The 6,373-nt window shown below is 34.8% G+C and overlaps 1 pseudogene; it reads right to left on the bottom strand.

Annotated features, from left to right (window-relative positions):
* Positions 1-407: 407 nt before the first annotated feature.
* Positions 408-2,150, bottom strand: LOC143598583 (nematode resistance protein-like HSPRO2 pseudogene; annotated as a pseudogene).
* Positions 2,151-6,373: the final 4,223 nt, after the last annotated feature.

Genomic DNA, 6,373 nt, shown 5'->3' with positions numbered 1-6,373 from the left:
AAAGAATTATAAACTTTTCACTAAAAAATTGAGTCTTTTTTTACAAACTTGAGAAAACAATAAACCTTCAATTTGAAAATTTGAATGAGACTATTAATAAATCTGTTAAAGGATAAGTGGTTTCATAAAAGATATCTCAATCATTTTTTATTCTTTATCAATCAAAAAAGTTGGTGGATCATTTGGATATCTCATAACAAGGTCGTTTTTTTTTCAGCGAAGACATGATAAATGATTTGTTGTTTGATTTTATTCTTAAATATTGGTTTTCATGAATAACAAATAGCGATAGAAAAAGTAGTGTTAGTTGGACCGAGTTGATTAAAAATCATCTTCATGCCATGTAATCGAGAGTACGAATAAAATCAACTAAATTAACTAAATAAATTTATATATTAAATTTGAATTGAAGAAATACATGATTAATCTTTGTATACCAAAGAAAATAAAAAACAATGACCATTGACCATAATCCCATAGTCTTAGTCAAACTACTACTTTGACTTCCAATTCTCCAATTTCCAACTTTCCACCACCCTAATCCTGCTTGCAAAACACAACCGAGTCACTACTGAGTCAACTCATCTACCTCCCATGGCTCCAATAATCTCCCAAAAACGTCTTAGCTCCATCCAAACTCGGAAAATACGTCGGTTCGAGAAAGATTCGAGCCAACGAATCATCCGAATCCGTCGTCATAAAGCCTAAGCTACCTTTCACCTCAACACTCCCCATCACCACCACCTGCACCTGTTTATACGAGTAAAAAAACTTTTTAACCGCGGCTTCAACCGCTTGTAAGCCTTGTAACAAATGTATCTTCGCGGCATTGTGTTTTTTTCGGTATAGCTTTATCGCTGCCTCTTGAACTACAGGTCCGCCCATTGGATCGACTTCCACGTCCAGAATGGACGGTACCTTGTGTCGCAAGTTTTTCGAGAGTTTGGTCATCTCAAACAAGTTTCTAGATCTGAAGCAAAATGCGTCGGACTCACAAGTAGCCTTTACATCCAACTGGGTCTTCAAACGAAGAAAATCGTCAAGATCCATTAGTAAATGAAGATCTTCGATCTCGGTCATCAATTTCCATATCTTCTCCAATATGTAACAATTAGCTGACGCATTTTCAAAACTGTTGGAATCAATTTCAATATCAATTCTTTTCAAAAGGCGTTTTGCCACGTGGATCCATGACTCAAGTATTTGGTGTGAATTAAATAACATGCGGTTCTCGTAGTTATCAACATTTGCGTGATCAGGTGGCGTTTTGGTTAGCGAATAAAGCTCTGACGGCTTGCAAACCGCGTCATAATTTAGGTTAGGCTTACCGCTTAAATTCGGCTCGCCTAACCCTAACGTGTACGGACACCGCATCATGTTGTACTCGATCGAGTAATGAATTTTATTCGCCACGTCTTTGGATTTCCTCCACGTGGCAAGGCGAGGCAATAGGCTTCCCTCGCTAACCTGGGTAACAAAAACCGTCGCGTTTTCATAATTATTAACCTTCCACACCTCCGCCGCGCTTCCCAAGCGCGTCAAAACCCCTCCGCCCTCGCCAACATTACCAATCGGCACATTACACGTGTCGTTTTCGCAAAACAACGAAATAACATCGATTTGACTCGCGGTCAACGTCTCCAGCCTTCTGATCCACTCGCGTCGATTTGCGTACGGTCGTGGATCAGATAACACGATCGACACAAACCGAAAGGTAAATTCCAAAGCGTGTAACGCGGGTTTTAACACGCTTTCGTTTTGCCACCCAAGAAATTCCTCATTTTTCCATAGCTCATTTAACTCGGGTAGCCTCAAGTACTGCTCGTATGCATCACACGCGTTATCAGACGCGTGTGATATGTCGAAAACACGAACCGATGGTTTGGTTGATGATGATGAAGAAGGTCTTGGTGATCTTGTTGGCATGTTATTATCTGAGGGTACTCTCTTGGCTTTACAATTTAAATCAACCATTTTTTTTGGAACGAATATAGTATAAGTTTTGTTGAATAAATAAAGTGAATTGTTTGGTATGAAGTTGTGGATATAATGATGTATTTATAAGGTGAGTTGTTTTATTGGTGATGAATATATGGAAAGAAACCGTGTTGAATAGAAGAACAAGGAATTTGAAAGTCGCCGCAACGTTTAAAATTTAATATAATATTGTAGTTGTAGAAATGGTCTATTATTTTATTTTAAATAATTTAATAATAATAATAATAACAACAACAACAGTAGTAGTAGTAAAAAGTAAAAACTATTGAAATCAAACTCACGCGTTTTGACGTGCATTAAGCCTTATGATTTTGAGTACTCGCTAATCGCTGTAGCAAGAAAATCCCGTAGCATATGCAAACGAGGATTGAAGCATGTTTGTTTTGTTAATTTTTTAGTATACAATGTCTAAACTCAAGCTACCAAACTCTGTTGAGGAGGGTATTAAACGGAAAATAAAACAAAAAATATATATACTTGAGTGAAAATAAATAGTAAAAAAGACATTAAAAAAGAATAAAAAAAATAAAAATAAGAAACCAAAAAAAAACTGAAAATATACTTGCTTTATGTGTAGTTTTTCATTAATAATTTAAGCAACACATATTATTTTCCAAATATATGACAATGTTACGTTATTGTTGAAATCATGACCGTTTCTCATAACAATAATAATAAAAGCATTAATTTTGTTAGGAAAATGATGAGTTGTGTGATGGATAGAAGAAGAAAAGTAAAAGCTTATCCATAAACGGATAAAATAACTAACCTTGGTGGTTGGAACGGGTCGGGTCACGTTTTTCTTCTTATCCAAGAAGCTTCCCAACAAGGAACATTGACATGGTTCATGCATGGAATTTATTCTCTTTCTTTTCAACACTTGTTTTCTATCACTCCTATTATATGTCCTAGTGTCCTACAGGCTACACTTTTTATTCTTTTTTTGGCATTTACAACATGTGTAATGTTTATTTCATGTATTGTGTATATGTCATTTAGTTTTGGTAAATTGGTTTTTATTAATTATAACGGTTGTTTTTTGGTCATTATCTGTCCCAACTAACGAATTGACTGCTGATGTTCCCAACATTTAACATATTTTTTCCTAATGGTCCGCGACTAACAGAATCCTAACGTCATTAGTTCCTGGTCGCCGGAAAAACCTTTTTGGCTGGAAAACTCAATTTTTTCCCAAAAAACTTAACATTTTTATCCCAAACATCTTGGTAACTTTGTATCGGACCTTTAGAAACCTTTTTCTAGTAAAAGCCCCAATTATTGAGGTCGCAGGAAACCCTGGAACCATCGTTGGAATCGGTTGATGATGCTCAAGTGGTGATAGTTGGTTGGTTGGCGGTGAGTCAATTGGTGGTGGCGGCGGTGTCTAGGTAGGTTTTTCCGGCAACAAATTTGACTTTTCCGGCCAAAAACATTTTTCCAGCGACCTGAAACTAACGGTGTTAAGATTCTGTTAGTCGCGGACCGTTATAAACAAATACGTTAAAAGTTGGGACCGTGAGTAGCATATTCATTAGTTGGGACCGGCAGTGACCAAAAGACAATAGTTGGGATTAATATAAACCAATATAGCTTTAGTTTTGGTAATAGTTGTTTAATATGTTATTTTAGTATTTTACAGTATTTAATTACAGTTTTTACATATATCCTTAGAATTAGAGATCAAAGACCACAAATCACTAATGGATAGGTATGATAGAAAAAAATTAGAAATTTGTGACATGGGTTGGGTATTTAATGATGGTACAGAATATTGGTACCGACTATAAGTCACGATAATAAATTCTTTTACATGTCGGAGAGCATTAGTGACATTAGGTGATCCTGGACCAAACTGCTGAAGTGATGCTATACATGTATGTTAGCAACATCTACATGTAAGAAATAACTTCTTTCTTTTTTGTTTCTATAAGAAAAATTAAAAAATCATGTGAGCCATTGTTACATTTTTCGTTTATCTTTTCCTCACTTAATATATACTAATTAGTTTTTCTACCGGGCGTGTTGCGGCGAATAGCTGGCACAACACCAGCGTTGACACACGGGTGTTGGTAAAACCTGAGCGTTACGACAATGAGTTGATACGAATTCGATCAGTGCAGCTGTTCGTTACGATATGGATATCATTGATAAATTTGAGCGTTAAAACCTAAAAGATTAATTCGTCAAATTAACATAGCCTAGGATTTGGTATATGTTTTTTTGTTTTTTTCCCCTTAAAGGAGTAGATGATTCTAAACAAGTGTTAAAAGTAATTTTCATTGTGTTTTGCATGTTAGTGATCACTTGTTATAGATAACAATAAAATAAAAAATGGGTCTTGGTGAAGGGCACCTCGTGTTAGTTGCGAACATGATACCCTTGAATTGTGAGGAACATATATCAAATAGCCAGGACAACAACTCGTGGTGGGCTCACATCACAATTTTTTGAATACAAATCATTTTTTGGTGGTTATCCTTTTTTAAAATTATCATAAAACATTTTCCCCTTTTAATATAAACATTTGAATAAAGGAGACAATCCGGATGTTAACGAAAATCAGTCATTTCTTGTTCCCTGTCATTTTGAACTCTGAGTATCCGGGACTTTAGTAAATTACGATGATATTGGCAATTTGGCTTTTAGCCGCAATGGTGGACTATAAGTATATACTGAAATGCCTATGTATTTTGCGGCGAAAATAGTCTGACATGTGACAACAACTTACTTATTTATCAATTATCATGATAAATCTATTGGAATTTTTATTTTTTTTAGAATATCAAACATATTCACCCATCTAATCATATTCTTAAAACTACACCATCTTTCTCGACTTGAGAATTATGTACATACACAAACATAATGATGTTCAACTACATATTAAATTATTAACATGATGGTCCTCCAAATGTTGATCCGCTTGGAGCCGTGGAGGGTCGCTCTAATATGTTGATTTGATGTTTAACTTGGTCATCCTGTCAGATTGATCATGTCGATGGGATGTTGTTGGCTTTGTTTTGTTATTTGGGGTGTTACTCCTACACCACAAGACATTTAAAGACATTTATGTGATATAATATATATTTACAATTCTTAAAAGACATTTATGCATAAGAAGGTATCAAAATTGGTTCACCTGTTATATCTGTTTTAATGTTGGTGGTCAAAGAAGGGTGTCGGTGGGGTGGTGGTGTGGTGGCTACAATGGAGAGGAGTTAGGGACGAGTAATAGATGATGGTAACATGAAATTATGTAAGTAAATGCTGGCATCAAAACATTAAGTAAATGTAAATTACATAACGATAATCTCATGATTAATAAGTTACTTGTCGGTAGAAAATACGATTCACTTTGTAACCATTAAACTATTCACTTTAGCTATAAACGAAGCTTATTGGTGGACTTGCCTTCAAAAGACAAATCGTTCCTAAACCAACTCCACCTCTAAAGTTTGAATTATAAATTATTCCACCTAGAATAAATATGTGTAACTTTAAAAAAAAGAAAAGAAAAATCAATGTATTCATCTATTTTCATTTGAAAGATTTCTTACAAAGTAAATACTAAATTAAATTGGATTTCTAGTCCAATATATGGAGATGATGGTTAAGTCTTTGGGTCTTATGGTCAAAAGTTCAAAACCTGACTCAGATTGATTTTCCCATAGTGGTGGGTTTCCTCATTAAAGATATTTTTGGTGAGTTACGTCTAGAGTGTGAAAATCAGTATAGACGATTGACATCCTATCTTAGAAATGCCCACTTATGTATTTTGAGTAATTTCTCTTAAATAAAAAATCATTAAAATTTGTAACACGAATCATATTTTTGTTAAAAGTTAAAATTTAGATAGCTTGTTTGGCACTGAAATATCATTCTTTAAAACAATGACTTTCTTTTTTGTGTTAAGGCCATCGGACTGTCCAAATTGGAAATCCTTGTTACTCGACTCTAGCCAGATTATGTTATCTTAACCTGGTCCACACTGACCTCAGAGATTGACTTGGGCTTTTCTCCGAGAAATAATACTGTCTGCTGCCACTTAACAGTCGTAATGCCGCAACAAAAACATAGCTCTATAACGTAACACGGTAAAATGAAAATCCAGGTATGCTCGTAATTCAAAAATAACACAAATAAAAATCAAACTGTAATCATTAGAAAATCCAAAACTTTCTATCAGGGAGACACGTGAAATAAATTTCAATGAAATATAGATTTAATGTTATGATTTGTTTATAACTTTTTATTAACATCGAGTGGGATTCAATCTCACGCCTTCTTCAATATTCTACTTTATTACCGCCACCATATTCATTGGACACCGTGTCACACCGCTATTGGTTTAAATGCACTACACTTTCCAGCTAAG

Source organism: Bidens hawaiensis, unplaced genomic scaffold (assembly GCF_021521415.1).
Source record: "Bidens hawaiensis isolate Kalapana, Puna unplaced genomic scaffold, B.hawaiensis_p1.1 tig00050539_1, whole genome shotgun sequence".
Lineage (NCBI taxonomy): Eukaryota > Viridiplantae > Streptophyta > Magnoliopsida > Asterales > Asteraceae > Bidens > Bidens hawaiensis.
The sequence above is the reverse complement of the archived record's forward strand: the minus strand, read 5'-3'. Positions and strand labels throughout refer to the sequence as shown.